At 38.0% G+C, this 21,173-nt stretch overlaps 1 protein-coding gene across 4 annotated transcripts in view; it reads right to left on the bottom strand.

Annotated features, from left to right (window-relative positions):
• Sncaip (synuclein, alpha interacting protein) overlaps positions 1–21,173 on the bottom strand; it is a 138,422-nt gene that overhangs the window by 102,829 nt on the left and 14,420 nt on the right. Inside the window, exon 1 of one of the 4 annotated variants that reach the window (XM_013507091.1) lies at positions 5,969–6,094. The exons of the other annotated variants lie outside the window; for them this stretch is intronic. The gene's annotated coding sequence lies outside the window, so the exon portion shown is untranslated. Of the gene's footprint in view, positions 1–5,968; positions 6,095–21,173 lie in introns of those variants that run through there. 4 annotated transcript variants of the gene reach the window in all.

The following is a 21,173-nucleotide window of genomic DNA, read 5'->3' as shown; positions in this document are numbered from 1 at the left end:
GGTGAGCAGTTTTCATTTCCTGCATCCTTCTGCCATGCCATTTCTGTGCTCACAGGCCTACAAGCAATGGAGCCAAGCAAGCATGGACTGAAGCTGTGAGCTAAGACAGTCCTTTCCATTTAAGCTGACTTTCTCAGGCATTTTGCCATAGCAGTGGAAATCTAACAAAAAAGCCAAGAAAAAACACTTTTGATTCTTTTTAAATAAAAAAATGCCATCAGAGGGGAAATCAGGATAAGTGTTTCCCAAATTCAGTCTCCCTTGATTAACTTCACAATTCTATTTCAGATAAGAATATACAAGATACTTCATTTCACAATTGTCCATAAAGAAAACACAAGCAGAACTGTTTGAATAAAATTCTTGTTCTTCATATGTGTGGTGTCAAATGCATTATTTTAATTAAAAATATAAAGATTTCTAGAAACTTAAAAGGAAAATCATATCTACACATATGTGGAACTGTCAATGACTTTAAAATTACCTGAAATAGAACACATTTTAAATGACTATGTTTATGGTTTAGCATGTTTAACACATACACACACTTACACACACACACCTATTCACATACACAAGCACAAACATGAACACACTACTGTTATCATTGCAATTTGGCCTCAGCACAGAAGCTTGTCAAGAAAGGAAAAAGTCATTCCCCGAAGTTCTTCCAAAGCTGGTCAAGGAAAGCAGAGCTGGTGAACATATGTTCTTTGTGGTGAAGATGTTATGATGGCCACTTTTCCAGCAAGCTTTGAAAAGCATTTCTCACACAGACCTTCCAGAAAGCTGTAACATTTCATGGATGACAAAGAACTTATGGTCTATCTTTTCAAATAATTTGTGGGTAAAAGGAAGAGAGGCAAAAAACACTGGCTTCCTGAAAGGTCTACTGAAGTACATGCTTTTTGTTCCAGCGGCATTAAAACACTGGGTTACGTCTAATCTAGTGACAAAAATTAGCTCTCTAACATCTGGGAATCATTTCTGCAAAGCTTCCCTCAAACTCCGTTTTAATTATTTGGTAATATAGTGAATGTGACTGAAAAAAGCTCTATGCAATCCAGTGACAACTGCTTTCATTATATCCATAATTATATCCACACCATCATTGTCTCATAGCTTCACATCCCAAATATCTCAGTAGTCAAAATTATTACTTTTATGTTCCTACTAAAAGGTTTTAAAATTGACTTCTTGGTTTTATACTATTATTAACTGGACATGTCGCAAGATTGCAAATAGATCATTTCAGCCCTATTTTCACTTACCAAAATTCCAATAAGTCATTAGAAATGAATGTAAGAGTCCTATTATTCAATGACTAAGAGAAAGATATGTACTGGCTCAGCTGTCTAGATCATCTCTATTTTATAGCCTTGAAACTCTACTAATCCATGGATCTATTTTTTGTAGCAGACGTGATCTAACTGAATGTACTGGTTGAACTGCCTTCTACTTAAACAAAAAAGGACTTTCTGGCTTTGGAAGTCATCAGCTATTTGAGACAAACTCTATCCCCTCAACTTTAACACTGGAATCCTACTTTTTAACCTCATTTAGGTGATCACGTACTTAGAAAACATAAAACCACATAAAACAACTTATGAGATAAATGAAAAACATTTTTTTAAAACATCTCCAAGAGGGTAAGTTCAAAATAATAATAAAAGTTCCACTGGTCAAATCGATTGGTGTAAGCATTCCATTGGGTGTTCAGAAGTCTAAGAGCCATGGTTTCCTTGAATCTCTAATACTTTCAGGAAGATGTGTGCACTAAACCATTTCAAGAATGAAAATCATTAGAAGGCATGTATTCCAGGCTGCAGGGATAGATCACATTTATCTTCATATTCTCCACAGGTATCATCTGTTATGATGCTTCAAATAACATGCCTACTGACTGAACAAAATGTTAGGCTACCAGTTAGAATATAAAGAAACAGGAACCTTCTCTTCCTTGCCCTTTTTGTTTACTCCCATCTCCACTTATCTCAAGATCATTATAAAACCACACACACACACACACTCTTCATACTGCGGGTGTTGAATAATGTTAGACTCTAGGAGACATAAGGTACAATTACATTGTACCATAACTGGAGATAGGATAACACACATAATAGAGAGAGGATAGGATAGCAGAGATAACTCAAGCAGGGATTTATCACTGAAATGTGGTGAGGTCCAGGGTATTAATTCCTTTCCAAAACACATTCATTTAAAAAATGGGATAGAGCATGCATTTTAGTTATTCCAGTTCTATAACTAATATATAGTAACCAGGTGTCATTTCCACAGTTCCAGGACTGTTCTACAATCTCCAGAACTTTACATACATCCCAAGAAGCAGTTATAGGAAAAAGAAAACAGGGGCTGGGGATTTAGCTCAGCGGCAAAGCGCCTGCCTGGCAAGTGCAAGGTCGTGAGTTCGGTTCCCGGTACCGGAGAAAAACCAAAAAAAAAAAAAAAAGAAAAAGAAAAAGAAAACAAACAAAAATATAGCATTCTTATTATTTTGAACCTAAGTTTAAAGTAAGAAACATTAGGTTCATTAAAAAGAGCAAACTATGCACTATAATTAAGAAGCATGTGAGAGCACTCCAATCAAACAAAAACAAATTTGACATTAGCATTTTTTGAAACCTAAATCATCACAGACCCTTTGTTGATGCAATTAGTGAGTTCTGGCATTTGTGCATGGCCAGGTTGTTCGTTTTTGTCATGTAACATTTCAGGAGGTTTCAGTGCATAGTCTGAGGATGCTGTTCTTCCCCTACCAGCACACACATCCATAATTTGTTAAGACCAAAACACATTTGGAAGAACATATATCTTTGCTATTTACAGCTTACAGCATTTTAACCTAGTCATTTTTGGTCCCTTTGAAACTAAACGAAGAATTTTGTGTTCCACTTTTATGATGAAGTATAGACTTCCTATGAATGGCAAACACTTTAGTTCAGAGATTGAGTGGAGAGGTACTTAAAATATTTATAACTGGTTAAATTCAGAGGCTGAAAAAATAAGTACAAAATAAAATTTTGAAAATGCAGAAAAATTTTACACTCTGAATGGATACACTGCTACTTCAAAACACTCAGCTTTTCTAAAACTCAAACTCATATTCGAAAGAATTTTGTGCTTTCCAGTGAAGCCACCCAGTGGTAGCCCTTAGCTTACTGGATTATTTGCAGAGATTGATTGTCTGAGGAATACTGCAATTTTCCTGTTTGTTACGTCATACATCATTTTGGCTTTCTCGTATTTCCTGATGGCACAAAGCTTTTTCTTCTCTAAATCCAGTGTTTGCTTGACATAAAAATAAAAACTAGTAAAACTAATTACACAAAATGAGGGAAAAACTTAAATCTCAATTATAGAATAATTAATTATAAGAACCATTAGGTGGAATGATCATACTTGAAGTTATGCCTCATCAATAAAAATTCTCATACCAATTTATTTTCAGGTACATTTGTGACTTTAATAGCCACTTCTTTACAGGAAGCATCTGGTTTTTTTTTGTTGTTTTTTTTTTTTGTTTTTCTCCGGTACCGGGAATCGAACTCACAACCTTGTGCTTGCCAGGCAGGCGCTGTGCCGCTGAGCTAAATCCCCAGCCCCTACAGGAAGCATCTGTGAATAATTATTTAGTCAACAATTACTTGTGGGTTGCAGATTATGTGCCAGGTATTGATCTCTGCACTTGGGTTACAGAAATGAGTAAGAGAGAGATATTCTGGTCTCATGAAGCCTGTATATTAATATAGGAGCATGATGCTAAATAATTAAATATGTAATTTCAGGTGGAGATAGAGGCTCGGAGGACAAATACAGTGGTACAGGAGTGAGGGCAGTAGTAATGGGGTTGAGCAATTTTTGAATACAATGGTCATGGAAGGCCTGGTAAGGTAACACCCAGACAGAAGTGTCAGAAAGGAAAAGCAAACAGAAATCACCTTAGATTTAGATATCATCCAAGGCTCTACACTTCAACGTGGCCATCAACAGAGCTGCTATTCTGACATCTACTGAATCACAGAGTACTGGTTCTAAGCCTAGTATGACTTTGCTACTAGGAGATACTGGGCAAGGCTGGGAGATAAGTTTGATTCTCACACCTGTGAGGAAGTTGCTATTTACACCTAATGGGCAGAATCCACAGATAGCATTAGATATTCTACAACGCACAAGGACAGGACTGACACACCCTAACAAATGACCCAATCCAAAGACCCACTGGATCCAAGAAATTAAGGCACAACTGGCCTTTCCCAAACAATACCTCAGAGAACACAAACAACAGAATTTGCCTGTAGAGATTCTAGGCAGAGCACTGGTGATTTATTTACAGAACATCCTTAGTGATCCATTAGAGTAAAACACAATTACTAATATTTCATTAGTTTTAAAAACACTGTTCAAGGGGCTGGGGATTTAGCTCAGTGGCACAGCACCTGCCTGGCAAGCACGAGGTTGTGAGTTCGATTCCTGGTACCGGAAAACAAACAAACAAAAAAAACCACTGTTCACATATAAAAGCCATACTACTGTGGTTTCAAATATTCAGTAACTAAAATTCACACTAATTTCAACTCTCTCCAGTTCAAATTACTGATTTTTAACAACGTGATTTAACTTGTGTGAAGAAAAGATTTCAGACAGTTAATATTTTTAGGGAAAAAGTGAGTTGAAAGGGAAACATTTGAAAACTCCTTCATAGGAAAGAGATTAGCTTTTAAGTAAACATTTAGCCATCCCCAGCTAAGAGTTGAGATAGGAAAAGAGCTACTTGATTTAGTTTGACAGCTACACAAGTTTCAGTATTAAGATATTTTTAATGTCAATGGAAAATCTTCTTAGTATGAAGACTTCTGTAATTTTGACTCATGAATGAACATATTTTCTAAAACTATTTTAAGATGCCATCTGCCTTGGCATCTCTTCCACAAGTGCAATCTCATGTTTAAAGAGCAAAGGAGGAAAAGAGATATTTTATTTTCTTTCTTACTTAAAGCAAGTATGGAGATAGCTTATATGTCAACTGTAAATCATCTCTAAGACAAGAACACCATTTCATAAACATTCTGCTACTGGAAAAACAGTAAAGCCTCCTTATCACAGACACCATGAAAACAAGCTACAGAAAAAGCAAGCTGGTGGTGTGCAACACATCACATGTGCTGGAGAGTAAGACAGTGGGAGGGCCGAAGGCTGTGTTAAGGATACGGGCTCCTTCCCCCATAACTCACCTGAAGAATTACAACAGGCAGATTTCTCAGCCACTTTACAAAGCCATTTCTTTGTCTGTAAGTCAGGGGTAGTGGTCATCAAAGGTCCCCCAGGACAGTCATGAGGATTAAAAGAGACATTATATAGAAATTCTTCTAGTTCACCAGGCACTACATGAGGATTTGGTCCTGACAGACAGCTATCATAGACTGCGATTAGCTGCACGTGGATTTGGATGATCCTGCAGTGGTGTTTTTTTACACAAACGTCTATATACAGCAATGTGATGAGTCATGAGGGAAGGCTGCTATACCTCTGTGTACAGGAGGCCCCTGAACACCTGCAGTTGTATCCCACAGGATACCACCTGAGCACCTGTGCCCTGGGAGCAGGGTGAACTGAGCGGTTGCTGGTTCTGCTTTTCTGTTCTCCAGCTGAGTGGCCCACGCCCCATGTAGCTGGGTAACAAGGCAGCAGTGGAGAGACACTGAGGAGGACGAGAAGAGGAAAGGTGCAAGCAAGCTGTACTTTGGGTACATTAGTGCTGACGTCTGGCAACTAACATGAGATGCAGGCAAACAGCAAAAGCTCCATTTAAGTTTATTTGCAGTGCTTTAACTTCTGATTCTATGAAATAATCAAGAAGCAAATCTATAGGAGACAAAGGGTCTTCGAAGCAACTAGATTCAAGATGGATCATTGTTTATGTAACTTCTGGCTACTCCAATCATACCTCAAGTGTCTTGTATCCAGTATTTCTGAAATAGTAAGGGTTGATTTCACATGGTTTGAGCCTTCCTGAAGCAAGTTTCCTACAGATCTGAGAGGGAAAGGTTGGAGCCTTCCCGAAGCAAGATTTCACACGGTTTCACATGGTTGGAGCCTTCCTGAAGCAAGTATCCTACAAATCTGCGAGGGAAAGGTTCTCAGTGCTCTTTTGAGGAAACATCAGAGGAGCCAGTTATAAACAGTGGCCAAGGGCACAGGAAACCGTATCATTTTCCAAATAAAAGTCAAAATAAGGTGGAGATTCACCACACTTGTTGTGAATATAGGCAGTGATCACTTCAAACCTGGGATTGGGTTAACTTCAAAAGGATTAAACCTGAGTCTTTAAATGGGTTTGCCTTTCTCATACACTACAACAGCTGACAGACTTACCAAATTGGGGAACAAATTGGTTCCTTTGGTAAAAGTAACATAAAACCATAAGAAAGTGAATGTTGCTAAGAATGTTGATTTTTTAATATTTCAGAATATGCATTTCCGATTTTTATGTATTAGCTAGAAAGTACCAATGATTAAAGTAGCTGATTCATTTAATTGACCATAGTGCTTTACCCTGACAACTGAAAACAATTTGTTTCAAAATCTTTGCCAAGGTTAAGGGAATTGAAACTGCACAACCTGTAAGCTCCATATACTTCTCTTTCAACACTTTAAAAATGCACTCTGTCCATTTTAAGGAAGACAAGGTGCTGATTATCCTCACGGTTAGCCAAGACATAAACTAAAAATTTTTGGCAATACAGAGTTTAAATATGTCCTTTCTTACCATAAAGCAGGTTCCTGAAGCAAAAAGCTACTAAGGGTGGAGCAGAATGCATTAAAAAACATTTTTCTTTCCTCTTAGTCTGTGACAACTTGATTCAATTTATGAATGCCTAATCCTTGTTTAAGGTTAAATTCTAAGGTATAAACCTTATGGAAGTTTTCATATAAGGAGCCTGAAAATCAGCTTAATAAACAGGTATTACCTACCATCAGCAGGTACCTTATAAATTTGTCTAGACCCAGGTGATGAGGTAGTAAAATTTTCTTTAACTTTTCCATGGACTTTTTGTAGAAGTAACAAAAGGGGTTAGTGAAATGCTTTTTTATATCTGTAGGGTAAAGTAATAGTAAATATTGAGGAGACTACAGATATTGACAGAGCTAATAAGGTCACATTGACTTTCCAAGTGATTTTCATGCTGTTTTAAGTATTTTTAAAAAATTTTGTTTTCTGAGATGTTGACAGTTCTCAATGGTGCTTTGATTAGACATTTGTAGTACTGCTTGATGATGGGAGAAAGGAACTGAGTTTCCTGTTGAGGGAAAAGAGAAAGGCTTAGGTTGGAAGAAACTGAATTGTTTTTGTCACTCCCCTCATTCCCATCTACCACTCAAAAATTATGACCAGGTAACTCAGCACAAACGAAGAGGAAAATGTGACGATTTACTGTACTCACATACACAACAAGGGGACAGTATTACAGTGTTATTTACATTCGACTCCTTGGTATTTAAAATGATTCAACTGCAGCTTGACCCCTCCTCGTCTATCACATGTTCAAGAAGCACAGCAAAATCTCTATGTTCTACATACAACAACCAAAAATGAAATTCAACACATGGAAAAAATACCTCATAAGCAACATGGAAAAAGAATCTCTTTACACTTTCCAATTCTAAGTATGTTTCATATGGTATCTTTTTCTAAACTGCTTGTAAGAGCAATTTATGAGCTCCTGATTACTATAACATATTGTGCTCTTAAGAAAAAAGTAGTAGTAGTTTGGCGTCCTGTTAGTATCTCATTTTTTATAGATTACTATATTATCTTCAAGTTAAGTTGAGCCTGACAATAATAAAATTAACCCACTGCTCATCTATGCTCACTTAGTTTTCATTCTCATTCATTTTTCCACTCTGCTCCTAAAGGCAGACTTGGAAAGGAGGAAAACCCATTTTCAGTGGTCTAACATTCATTGGTAGTTCCCAGACTTCTGTTCTAGAAGTCAGTATCTGTTGAATGTGAAAACAACTTGAGAAATCACTAGAGACTCTCACAGCAGAACAAATAGCACTTATACTTTCTGTTTAAAATGTTATAAAAATACATCAAGGACATCAGACAGACAGATGCTCAGAGAAAAACTGACCACAAAGGTTTGAATCAAGACAGGAAATCTCATAGTGAGATACAAATAGTAAAGAGGAAATTTGGTATTCAGTTTGGGGCAATCAATAATAAAAGACAATATGCCAAATTAAACAAGATTCCAACAGCTCCCTCTGTTTTGAGCTAAATAGTACAGATGCATGCTTAAACTGGAGGACTGGAAGAGTCATGGTATTTTTTACACTTGAAGAAAATTTAAAGCTGTCTGAAGTCAGGTTTGATACTCTTTAGTAGATTCTGCTAAGATAATTAGTTTCTTACTAAAAATGCACTGGCATCCCACATGTGTCAAGTGGAAGAGGACTCAAGACTCCAGGCTCTCACCGATTTAGAATGTGAATACTGGAGGCTTTTAGGCCACAAGTAGCATACACAAGGGATTTATTTGACCCACTCAAGTTTTCTAAAACTCAGGAAATTGCACAAAAACACCTATATTTTTCTTCTTTTGAAAATCAGAAGATGCAAAAAAACTTGCACTACATTTCCAAGTGATCACAAACCCAAGTACCACCAGTCCTATGTCATTCACTCTGCCAGTCTCACCATTCCCACTGAGTAGTACCCTAGTCCCTCACCAGGTACCCAAGTCCCTTCCTAGCTTCTGCATGCATGTGACTATGGGGTCCTTGCCCTAGAAGTAGAAGTATGTGTGACTTCTGCTATAAACTTAGGTTTAGACCCTACTGAAGTTTAGGATATGAGCATTTCCTTCAAGACTTGGGCCAAGTAACTGAAATGATTGGCAAAACTTCCTTCACATACAGTACTATGGAAATTGAAAACAACAAAATTTGAAATTATTAAAGCATTGCACATTACATAGTAATTCTCAACATACTATATTGGTACTTGATTCTCATTTGAGGTAGTCAAAGAGAACTCAAAGAAAGCCTTAATTTGGTTTTCATGAGTCAATCTTTATAAATTGTGTCAGCATACCACAAGAATGTATAAACATGCAATGGTATTACTGTCATTCTGTGACCATTTTCATAATCAGAACAATAAGAATAAATTCTTAAGTCTTTACAGCACTAATTTTGATAATCCAATTTCTATCCCTTTAGATTAATGTAGGTAGGCCAGGGATTTAACTCAGTGGTGTAGCGCCTGCCTAGCAAATGTGAGGTCCTGAGTTTGATTCTCGGTACCCTCAACCCAAAAATTAGATTAATGTAGGTACATTTTGAATGTATTTTTAAATTGCCTGACTTATGATTGTTCATGAAATGCATACAGCACATGTAGTAATGTATTAATCTTGGTATCTGTATGTACCTAAATCCCCTTTTTCATTTCAACAGACAGAAATATTGGCACCTGTTTTTTACTGAAGTCCAAGATAACTTATAATGTAGTTGTGCCATCAGAAACAAACCAGAGAAAATGGACTGTCCCAGAGCAGTGGAAGTACTGTATCCTTTGTAACATTACTCAACTGAGAGGATCAGTCAACAGTAGTCTCAGAAAGAGACACAGTTCAGGCATTCTAATGGAAAAGGAAGCCCTTAGGAAGTTATGCAAATTTAAAGGAGGTATAAATTCATTTCAAAATTCATTTAAGTTACATACTTAAAGCATATATGCTTACATTTTTCCTAGTGGCCGCTTAAATAATTTCTACTGGCTTTAGAATTTCTTCATCATAAATTAAAGAATTATAATATATGATCACTTAAAGGTCAATTTGTTTCTGTGCTTACAATATATGCATGTGTTCATGTTTTTCTTTCCCCCATGCTAACCTCATTGACAGAATCAAGCATGGATTTGTATTGCACGGAGCTATGCTCTCCTCTGACTCCCACCATGCATGCTAATGTGTTTCCTACACCTGCGCTCTCACTCACTAATGGCTGGCTGGAGAGACCCTAGAACACCCACTTCTCATGAGATCTGGGGCCACTGTCATCAGCATGACAGTCCTGCCACATAAGGATAAAAATACTTCCTTTATCCAACTGAGGCACTGGCAAGGGTCAAATGAGTTAAACTGTTTAAATGTCAAATTTCTAAGGTCTGTGAGGTCGAAGTGCTGGATAAGAAAACATTGTTAAAACTGAGACAAAAAGTTAACTACTGAAGGAGAAAATTTCTGGCTAAAATTCAAGATCTAGGATGAATAGCACAGGATAGAATCAAGAAAACAGCTTTAATTTGGGCGAATCTGGCTCAAATTCCTGACTATACCATGAACTTATGGTTTGGACAAGCCCCTTAACCTCTCCAATTTTGTTTACTTATCAGTGGAACTGAGACAACAGGACCTGCCTTTCAAGAAGGTTGCACACATGAATGACAGAACACATATTAAATTTATTAGAAAGTGCTCACCAGGAAGTAACTAAATATATTATTTCCTTTGCTTTTCTTTGCTTTTAATTCTCTTCATAAGTTCCTAGGTAACACTGTAACTTAAATGTCAACAATAAAATGTACATACTTTAAAATTTCCACTTTTCCCATAAAATTGCAAAGTATTTTGTTCACTTACTACACAGAACACTGTTGTGTGTCACCCGTATTTCCTTTTTAAGCTTGAAGCATTTATTCCCCCAACTGCTGGGCAGGATGTTGCCTGACTATCCTCAGTATCCACTTTTGACAGAACTGTTCCTTGACTATAGAAAGCCAGTTTCCTGGGGCAACCTGTGTCCAGTGGCAGGGTGGCATGGAGGCATGGAGTTGTAAAGGCCAGGCCTGAATGTTCCAACTCAGTACAATGCTGGAGGCCTCAGCACTGTCTCCATGGGTCAGCTGAGGCCTTAGGCAAGGCCACACCAGAGCCCACTGCTCTCCTGCCCACTTTTGCTGCCCTGCCTTCCACAGGTACTGTACACAAGGCACATCCTAGTAAACTCCCAGTCTGTCTCCTGGAGAACCTGATGCACAGCAACAACACAGAAACTATCTGCCAAACTTTGGTGTGCTTTCAAAGTTACGCTGATCAGGCTCAACACACTATCACAACTGATTCACCTTTTACTGTTTTGTAAGAGCTGATGTGTCTGCTTGTTCTACAAATATGTACATTTGATTAAGGAAGATGACAGAAAACAAAAACAGATTAACCTAGCCAAGTTATTACTCCAATTTATTTGATCACTGAATTCAATAGTCAATCAGTTATGCAGTTAGTTCGATACTGAGGGGATAAAACCTTGGATATGACACACAGTGAAGCCTTATCTTTTGGGTCACTGGCAATTATTTCTCTCAGTGTTTACAATGAGACTGTTTTCTCCTCTGTAGATCAATGCTGAAACGTTAGCTTTTTCTTTAAAATAAGATTGTACAGTATCATGCACATCATGAAAAAGGAAAGAGGTGTACCTGCTTAAAAATATGTATTCAAATTGCCTAGAAATCTTCCTGTTACTTTTTCCACTGTTATTAAAAATGAAGGCAATTTTAGAATAACCCCTAGCCAAATCTACACTGACTTAAAAATATCTCTGGTAATTTAATAACATTTCCTAAAAATTGTAGTCACTAAATCTACACCTATAAGGTCAATATCACTTTTGCCCAAGGTACAAAAATTGAAGGAAATAACTCACAAATTATTGTATTCATCCAAAATCAGTGGTTTGTTCATTTGTATAGTGGTGACAAAGGAATATTTCACATGCTATTTAATCTAGGGCTATGGTAAAGTTGCACAAAATCTGCACATTTTCCACTAAGATATTTTTCAATTGCAACATGGAACTTCTAAAATTTTGAAAAAACTTTTCTTGTAGTATGAACCCAGAGATTAGACTTTGCTCTTAAAGAGTTTAATGTTTAAAAAATGTACATTTGATTAGTTTCCCTAATCCACCTAATTTCCTCCCTTTATTTCAGGGCCTGATGTCCACTGGCTGAGCTTGTGCAGTGTCTTTTACTCACCACCTTGAATAGCTCAGGTGCTGATGCTGAACACCAACCTGACTGCCAATCCATTCTCCTGTACAATAAGAAGCCAACCGCTTAATGGCTCATCTTATCATTTCCCATATATGAAAGTGACACTGCAGTGTAATTATCAAGAGCATGGAGTTGGACTGTAGATTTAAATCTCAGCTGGGTTTTGCTATTAGAGGTATGATATGAGAGAGTCACTTAAACACTTTTTAACCCAGGCCTTCACACTGAGCTGCATCCCAAGCTTTTTTTCAAAAGCTTTTTTTTTTTTCCCTTTAGTCTTGAGATAAGGTCTCACTAAGCTGATAAAGGTCCAGGGCTGTTGGACCTTGCAATCTTCCTACCTCAGAATGCTACGATTACAGGCATGGGCCACCATGTCTGGCTCACTTTAACACCTTCTGTGCTGTTTTCCCTCTCCCCATCTGTATGGTAGAGGTGCTAAGCATTCCTACTTTGCTGGGTTTTGTGAGGAGTGCTCGACACATGTAAAATAGCACAGAACTGAGCCGGCACAGGGTAATACGAGATTATGATTTTAAAAAAATACAGTGAATGTTTACAAATATTTCTTACAGTAAAAGCCATATTGCTTTTAACACCCCTCTAAATATTCAAAATACTCCCTCATTTTGAATATACTTATATCATCAATGTGTCCTTTACTGTAGTAATTTTTTTAAACATTTACCATATTTTTTGATCACTACGTGTATGTGCTATGTAAGGGTCAGCAATGATTAGTTTGTCACTTCACTTCTTTTATTTTCCTGAGATCCCCTTCTTCCAGCCTCCTTAGAGTACTCAGGGCTGCTGTGCTCCCTGCTCCCTCTCGTGTCGCTGTTTGACTCATTATTTAATTCACTTCTCTCCTTTGTACAAGCTCAGTCTGCCACACCGACCTCTTCTTTCTAGAGTCCTTTATCTCCTCCATCACTACCACAGTGCAAATCCCACTTCCCTTACTTTCTGATGACTTACTGTCATCTATCACCAGACACTTCAACCCTCTGTGGCCTGTGTTAATTTCTGAAATGTAATTTACAACACTAACAGATTGCAATTCAGAACCTTCACAGTGCACAAACTACAGGGCTGCTGTTGCTGTGCACCCTGTACTCACTCTGTGACAGGCAGTGCAGGAGGCTCTCTCTTGGCTCAATTTGACTATGGCTGCAGTGGCCACATCTCTCTACCAAATGCTTAGATTAGGGAGAAAATGTTATCCTTTTAGGTCACCAAATTCCCAATGACAGCTTAAATTCCTGGGGGAAATGGCAGAATGAGCAGAATGTAAGATCTAGTTTCAAATCATACACAAAGTTGAACTTTAAAGAGCACACAGCTTTTCTGTAAATAAGGTATGATCTCTACCAACGAAGTACCTTTATTTCTACTTCATCTAAGGTTATTAGCAACAGGATCAGCTCTGCTTTGAGTTTCTGAGCTTCTTCAGGGAAGTGTGAGGTAGAAAGGCCACTATCATGCTTTTACAATAGCTACCACGTATTGACTATGTAAGGTAGGCAGTAGTAGGAGTCAATCAACTAAGCAGACAGGACTTGGAAAATACCTAATCAACAAATAGCTTCCGTAATTAATTTGACATTTTTATAGTCACCTTTTTCAGCCATAACAGCACTTGAATGGTAGCCTTTAGAGTATTTCAATTTACTCATTTATCTAAAAGTGGGTTTTATCTTGGCTCATAAATAAAGTGACACTTCAGCAATTTGAAAAGCTCAGCCTCACCTTTTGCTAAGAAGCTCACTTTAAATTACAGAAACACATGCCCTCTCAAGCCATGTTGCTAATCTTTGATTTGTAACTATCTTTGTGCTAACCTCTTTCTGTAAACTACATGGTTTACACAACCTCAGCTCTTTCATTCTTATTTCTAATCTTAATGGGTTATTTTCTCCATGGTGGCCACATCTCTCCACTAAATATATTAGGGAGAAAGTATTCATCCTTTCAGTTCACCAAGTACTATTCAGTGTGTGGGGAGTGTGAAGTAATGAACTTCCCTAAGAGCTGACTAGCTCTGTTAAGGGCTTGCCCACCCTCTGTTTCTCCCGCTGCTTGTGTTTATGGGATTCCCAGAAAACCCCTTAAGAGCAGTTGCTGCCTGTCCTCTTCCTCCTCTCTCCATTTCACTTTCAGCAGGATCCCGCAGCAAGCTAAAGGAAAGAACATTGAAACAGCACATCAGAAGGCTTCTCCAGTTTGGTGATACCTAGATGTTCACAGAATAACACCAAACTTCTCACACAGCCTTGCTACAGTTCTAAGTTTTAACACATAAATCAGGGAACATTAGAAATGCCTTTTATGGCAGTGTAGTTAATTTGGAGAAAATTTATGTCTCACTCCAGATCCAAAGACATGAGATAAGTGTAGGTTCTTATACCCTCTCTCTCACCTATATTCACACCTTGCAGACTCAGCAGGTATGTGGCAAGGTTTGCACTGTAAGCATGTTGCCAGTGACTGCCTACAATGTGGATTTTCTTTTCTGTTTCATTATTTCTGTTATGCTAGAAGGTAGAGAAAAATCTCATTTTTAAATAGAAGTTCTTATAAAAATTTTTGTAAAATTATAAAAATATACTGGTGATTGAATATTGAGTGAAAAGATTCAGGATATAAATATCTGAGAAGATGCACAATCATGATATCAGATGCATCAAAAAAGAAAGCACATCAAAATGTTAAATCATTATTTCAGAGTTGGAAAATAATTTTCTGTTTTTCTATAGATATGTCTTTGTATTTTCCATTTTTTGCATTTTCAGTGAACAAGTATTACATTATAATTAGCAATGTTTACAAAAACACATTCATGTGGTAGCACAACCTATTTTAGATGCTTTATTAAGCACTGAACTATATTTGAACAGTTATTCTTTTCACAACTATTACTGAATGTTGTGCTATGGGTCAGGGACTGTACTAGGTTTCATGAATTCAACAGTGAAAAAAGCAAAGTATTGCACTTTACTAGCTCACATTCTTGTAGGGGAAATGGACAATAAGCAAAGAAACACAGGACATGTTAAACTGGGGAAAGTGTGCTGTCAGAAAAATAACACAAGGCACAGGTCCAGAGGATTACAAGGCTTGGGAGGAGACACAAAGTCTGCTGAGTCTGTATCAAAGAAACCGAGGAAGGCAAAGAGGCTAGAGACATATACAGAAGACCTTACCAGGTTAGCACTTCAGGGGCTCATCACTCTCTTATTATCTGCTGAGCAGTATTATGATCTGAACATTTGTGTCTCACAAATACGTATGTTGAAACTTAATCCCTGATGTGATGACGTTAGGGAGTAAGGGCATAGAGAATGTTCTACCAGGTGAGGCTATAGAGAGGATGCCCACCTTGGACCCACAGACATTCTGCTGGTGCTTTGATTTGAACTTACCAATCTCTGAGAGTATAAGAAATAAATTTCTGTTCTTTATAAGCTACCTGGCTAAGGGTATTTTGTTACAGCAGCATGAACAAACTAAAACAGACACAGATTCCTAGACCCACACTTTTAATCATTACTTTCCACTAACTGACTGATAGAACATTAAGCTTATTACTATTTCACTGGAAGCTTCATTTTTTTATTAAAGAAATTCTAAAGTACATACTTACTTGAGCAATTAGTTTTAAACCTAATTTAGTAATTTTACATATACTTTTATAACTTTAAATATCTATGTTTAAAAAGTACATCATTTTACTCTCATATGATGTGTATTTTTTCTTTTTAAATGTTGCCATATAAACTACTTCTGTATTTGCCTTAGTTGGAAGCTGCTGTAATGTAAATAATGTTATTAAGATTTATAAATTAGTAAGTGCCTCAGTAAATCCTAAGAAACACAGCTGAGTTCTCTATTCACCCATCATCCATCAATCCTTCCATCCATCAAATATCATGAATTACCACTATAATAAATTCTTGCCATTTTATTTCTATTGGTTTACTCTATTACAGATTTCTTCTAAATTCTCACTTTTTCAATGAAATACTATCCTGACTGGACTCCCTAAAATACATATCATGTGCAATTTTCAAATGTTTTTGCCATATTATGTTCTAAAAGTATACTTTGATTTTGTTTTTCCCCTTTAAAGGACATAATGCATGTAAATAAATTAGTACCTTGACTGCTTGTCTTGGTTACTTTTCTCTCACTGCTGGGACAAAATACCCGACACCCAAAATTAAGGAAGGAAAGATTATTTAGCTCACAGTTTGTGGAGGTTTCAGACCATACTCAGCTGGCTACAAGGCAGAGTGGCACACGGCAGAGGGCAAAGTTCATGATGGCAGAAGACAGCAGAAACAGCAAGAGCAAAAAGAAGGAACAGGAGAGGACAAGCCTCTTTCCCTCCCTTATACTGTATGCAGGCTACCTGCTGCAGGGCAGGTGTAGCACTCATAACCATAATTCCAGCATTGGACAATGAATCAATCATAAAGTCTAGAAGCCCATCTTATGACTGCATAAGGCTTTGGCGGGACATCCAGACACAACCCACAACATTCTGCCCCTGACCCACAAAGACTCATGTACATCCCTTTATGCAAAAGACATTTTAGTCCATCTCTAAGAGCTTCCAAAGTCCTATAAGTTTCAGCACTGCTGAAGAGTCCAAGTCCCAAGTCTACTGGGAGATTTAAGGCAAACTCTTAGCTGTAAGCCCCTGGACAAATGAAAAATTATAAACACTTCCAACATTCAATGGCACAAAATAAACATTAGCATTCTAATAAGTACAAACAGGGATACAGAGCACTGGGACCAAAGCAAGTCCAACATCGAGCAGGGCAAACATTAAGTCCTGTAGTTCCATGTGGAACATCTGAAGCAATCTGTGGTATACTGTGAGCTCCAAAGGGCTTGTGTGGCTCCACCCCTATGGCACTTCTGGTGGTTGTAGCTCTTAAGGCTTCTCTCTTGGGCACACTTTGCTCCCTCCTTGCAGCTTTTCTTAGACAATCCGTGTTCCTGGCTTTTCCAAATTTCTGAGGTCTCCACTGCACCTCTCACTTCACACTCACAGCTTCACATGCTGCCCTCTCAGGGGCATACTGCCTGGCCTCTCAGGCATTCTTCTGAAATCGAGGTGAAAGCCTTCTTAACCTCAGATCTCTTTCATTCTGCATACACCTAAAACCAGCACCATGTGGATGATGCCAAGGTCTGCTGCCAACTGGAGCAGTAGCCAGGCTTTTCTCTCTCTTGGCTGTAGAGATCCAGTGCCTGGATCACTGAGCACTATGAACCTGATTCTGAGGAACAAATTCTCTATACCACCACCATTTTGGAATCTGGTATGGCCACCGCTGCCATTTAACATGGTACTCTGTGGCTTTCTCCTCAAAGCAGTCTTTTATCTTTGCACATTTGATGCTGCAAAGGGTAGAGACTTGCTTCTTATGATGCCCTCAGGCCATCTATTCTATTCTCTTGTTCCTTCTCAGGAACAGAGATATCCTCAGCTTTATTTTTGCAGTCCACAGCTTTACTGGAGTTTTCTTTCTGGCCAAACTCACAATGTTTTAAATCATCCTGCTGGGCTCTTTGCTCTTGATTCTCAACGTAAATCTGGCTAAAAGCCCCCAACAATAGCCATGCCACCACCTCAACATTTGACTGCTTTGAAATTTCTTTTGCCAGATTAATCAGTCCACTGCCCTTAATGTCTTTGGCAAAGTCTCTGAACACAAGAAAAATGCAGACAAACTTTTTGTCAAGCCATAACATACGTTGTCAGGAGTCCAGCACCCAATGCAGTCCTTCTTCCCAGCAGAAACCTCCTAAGCCTGGTCTTTACTGGCAGGATCTCTATCAGCCTTCTGGTCTTCTGAGCTCTGGCCAGAATCTCCCAGACAGAATAGCTGAAGGTGTTCTAATGCTTCTCTTTCAGCTGACATCTCTGAACGTTTCCAAACTCTTCCCACAAACCATTTCCAAAGGCTCTTGAACCACATGGTCAGGTATAGTCACAGCAACGAACCCACTTCTCTGGTACAAAATTCTGTCTTGGTTACTTTTCTCTCATTTTTGAGACAAAATACCCAATGCTCAGAATTAAGGAAGGAAAAGTTTATTTAACTCATGGTTTGTGGAGGTTTCAGTCCACACTCAGCTGCCTCCACCGCAGAGTGGAACATGGTAGACAGCAACAGTTCAAGGTGGCAGAAGACAGCCAAAGCAGCAGGAGCAAGAAGGAGGAGCAGTAGAGAGCAAGCCTCTTTCCCTCCCTTCTACTGTATGCAAATTATCTGCCCCAGGGAGGGTGTGGCACTCACACCCATAATCCCAGCATCGGATCATGGATCAATCATAAACTCTAGAAATCCGCCCCATGACTGCATGAGATTTTGGGGGGACATGCAGACACAAAACAACACTGGTCTATAATAAGTGCTTAGTAAATACTATTATTTTTGCCATTAGCTGTCTACCAGACCTTAAGTTAAGCATGGGGAGTGCAGCAGACACAAATGAAACATGATGTCTGACACTGAGTAGCCTGTGGTCCAGTGGACAAATAGACTGGATGAAACCAGAGAGCAGGAGAAATGAACTGAGAGGGCAAAAAGGCTAGAAACAAGAAGAGAATAATACACAAGCCACTAACAGAGGCTGGCAATTTCAAGGAGTTTCAAGCTATTCAATAAGCAGGGAAGGGTTAGATGTTGGTCATGGGTCCCATGAAACTGGACAGGTGAGCAGGACTAAAATAATAAGGGTTTAGATGTTGTAAGGACTCTAGATATATGCTAAAGTCAATGAGGACTTATTAAAAATGTACTAGTAAAATCACTGATGAAATCAATTTTAGAAATGGTGCAGGAACAGATCAGAAAATAACTGAATTGAGTTAAATTGTCACTACAGCAACCAAACAGAGAAAGAATGAAACCTAAACAAACACACTAGCAATGGGGGGTTATGGAAAGGAGAGAGCAATGCTGAGAGCAGTTTTAAAAATAAGGCCAAGACTCACTGCGAGTCTCTGGATACAAAGAGATACTCGGGAGGGAGAGGGGAAGAGAAGGGTGTGTTATGGATAATTTCCTTGAAAGCTATGGCCATTCCCTACGCTAGGAAATCGGGGCAAAGTCAAGCTTTTGAAGGACAGGTGATGAATTTACTGTGAAGGTGTAGACTTTGTGAAAGCTGATAAAATATCAAATGCAGATTGCCAAAAGACAAAAAGAATCTCCATCCCAGGGCTAAAGACAAAAATTTGGAAACCACCACAGAAATGATAGGATAAGCCTTAAGAATGGATGACATACATCTTTGCAGGATTACTCAATAATATCATTCACTGAAAAAGATATATAAACCTCCCGCTTTTACAGTGGGAAATGGACCAAGTTTTGGCTCCAATCATCCTTTTAACTTTATCTCCTGTCAGTCCACACCATATATCTTATTGTGAAGTCTCATCAAAATATAATTTCCCAAGTTCTGTCAGACCCCAATATTACCCCCTAAATTTCCTGCCTGGTGAATACTCACTTGGCCCTTAACCCTAAATCAAATGTCACTTCTGGGAAGCATTTGGTAATCTGACCATCTTCGTCTGTATTTTAGGGAGAGTTCGTTGATCTCTCTCTTCTTACATTACAGCACTCGATCCTTACTACTGACCCTTACCTTTTCTTCTGTGCTAGACAGAAAAGTCTTAGAAAAACTGTCTCCACACAAACAAAGGTACTGAAGCATGATTACAGAACAAATGCATAAAGTAGTATGTCTTCCCTCTGAAATACCATCAATTACTTTATTTTCAAGAACCTTGTGTGGCAAGCGGCCATAGAAGGTTCTTGTGTATAATATTATGGCTTCAGTGCAATCCATTAAGAACTTCATTTTATTCCCGTACTCCTGGTACTCATGTCAACACAAGTGATGTGGAAACAGAACAGTCATTTAGACTAATGTGAGCATCAGTTCTCAGTGAAAATGCGGCTGTATTTCATTCAAGGCAAACAATAAGAAAAGATGAAGTCTAAACAGAAGTAGAGGGTTGGACAAAACAGTAGGAGGTTTCACTAGTATCAACTGGGAGATTACTATGGCCCTTTAATGTAATAGAACTTCAAAGAAGGATAATTCAAAGACGAGAAAAGAAAGAAAGGAAAGGAAACTAAAAGAAATATAGTTAGCTGGTATGTGTTCTATGCCCAATATATGAAAGCATATTCTTCACAAAGACAAAATGAAGGAATCCTATTTGGGGTTGATACTAAAGAAAATGATACTAAAAGAAAAACGCAGATACAAATGTTTAGATGACAATAATTCATTCTAGATGCTACATCTCTTCTCGCAATAGAATATTTCTTTTTGTCCACTCAGCTTTTGCTCAGGAAGGACAAGCTATATAAATCCTTATTCTGACTGATATCAAACGATCTTTCAAATTGCTGTTTCTCCCTTGTCTCAACTTAGTTGTAAAAAGAGAAAAAAAAATTCTGCAATTTCCTTTTTTTCAAGATTGCTAGAGAATACTTTAACAATTTTTCCAAGACACTGAAAGATACATTCATATGGTCTGAACTTTCAATAACTATGGAAAATTTATGTCAAATGGAAAGAACTGGTAGCATGTTTTGATTTTTAAACTGGCCATTACTTTGGGAAATGTTCATTTTTATCCTTGGTAAACATTTTAATTTTGTATCTTTGTTACAGTGTCCTGTGTTTTAAAGGTGAAACGATGTTAAATATCACAGACTGGGCTCTTTTATGTGGATCAAGAATGAGAACTCTTAAAAGGCAAACAAATGTCTACTAGTAGGAAATCTACTACACAAACATAGGAGTACTACTTCCATATTCAGTAATTATGAGTAAACACATTTACCCTGGGAGCAGATGTGAAATCCAGCCCTAAGAATCACCTGTTTTGAAATTATCAAGAAGACAGAAGAGCTCAGGCTCAGCCTTCACAGGAATTAAGTTGAGGATGCTAAAGTGTCTCTGATTCAATCTCATGATTATTTAGTGGTCATAAAGAAGGGTTTATTACTTTAGAGATACCCAGTGGTCACAAGCAGTT

Source organism: Chinchilla lanigera, unplaced genomic scaffold (genome assembly GCF_000276665.1).
Source record: "Chinchilla lanigera isolate Chin_1 unplaced genomic scaffold, ChiLan1.0 scaffold00120, whole genome shotgun sequence".
In the NCBI taxonomy this organism is placed as follows: Eukaryota; Metazoa; Chordata; class Mammalia; order Rodentia; family Chinchillidae; genus Chinchilla; species Chinchilla lanigera.
This window is presented reverse-complemented; position numbering and strand designations above follow the sequence as displayed.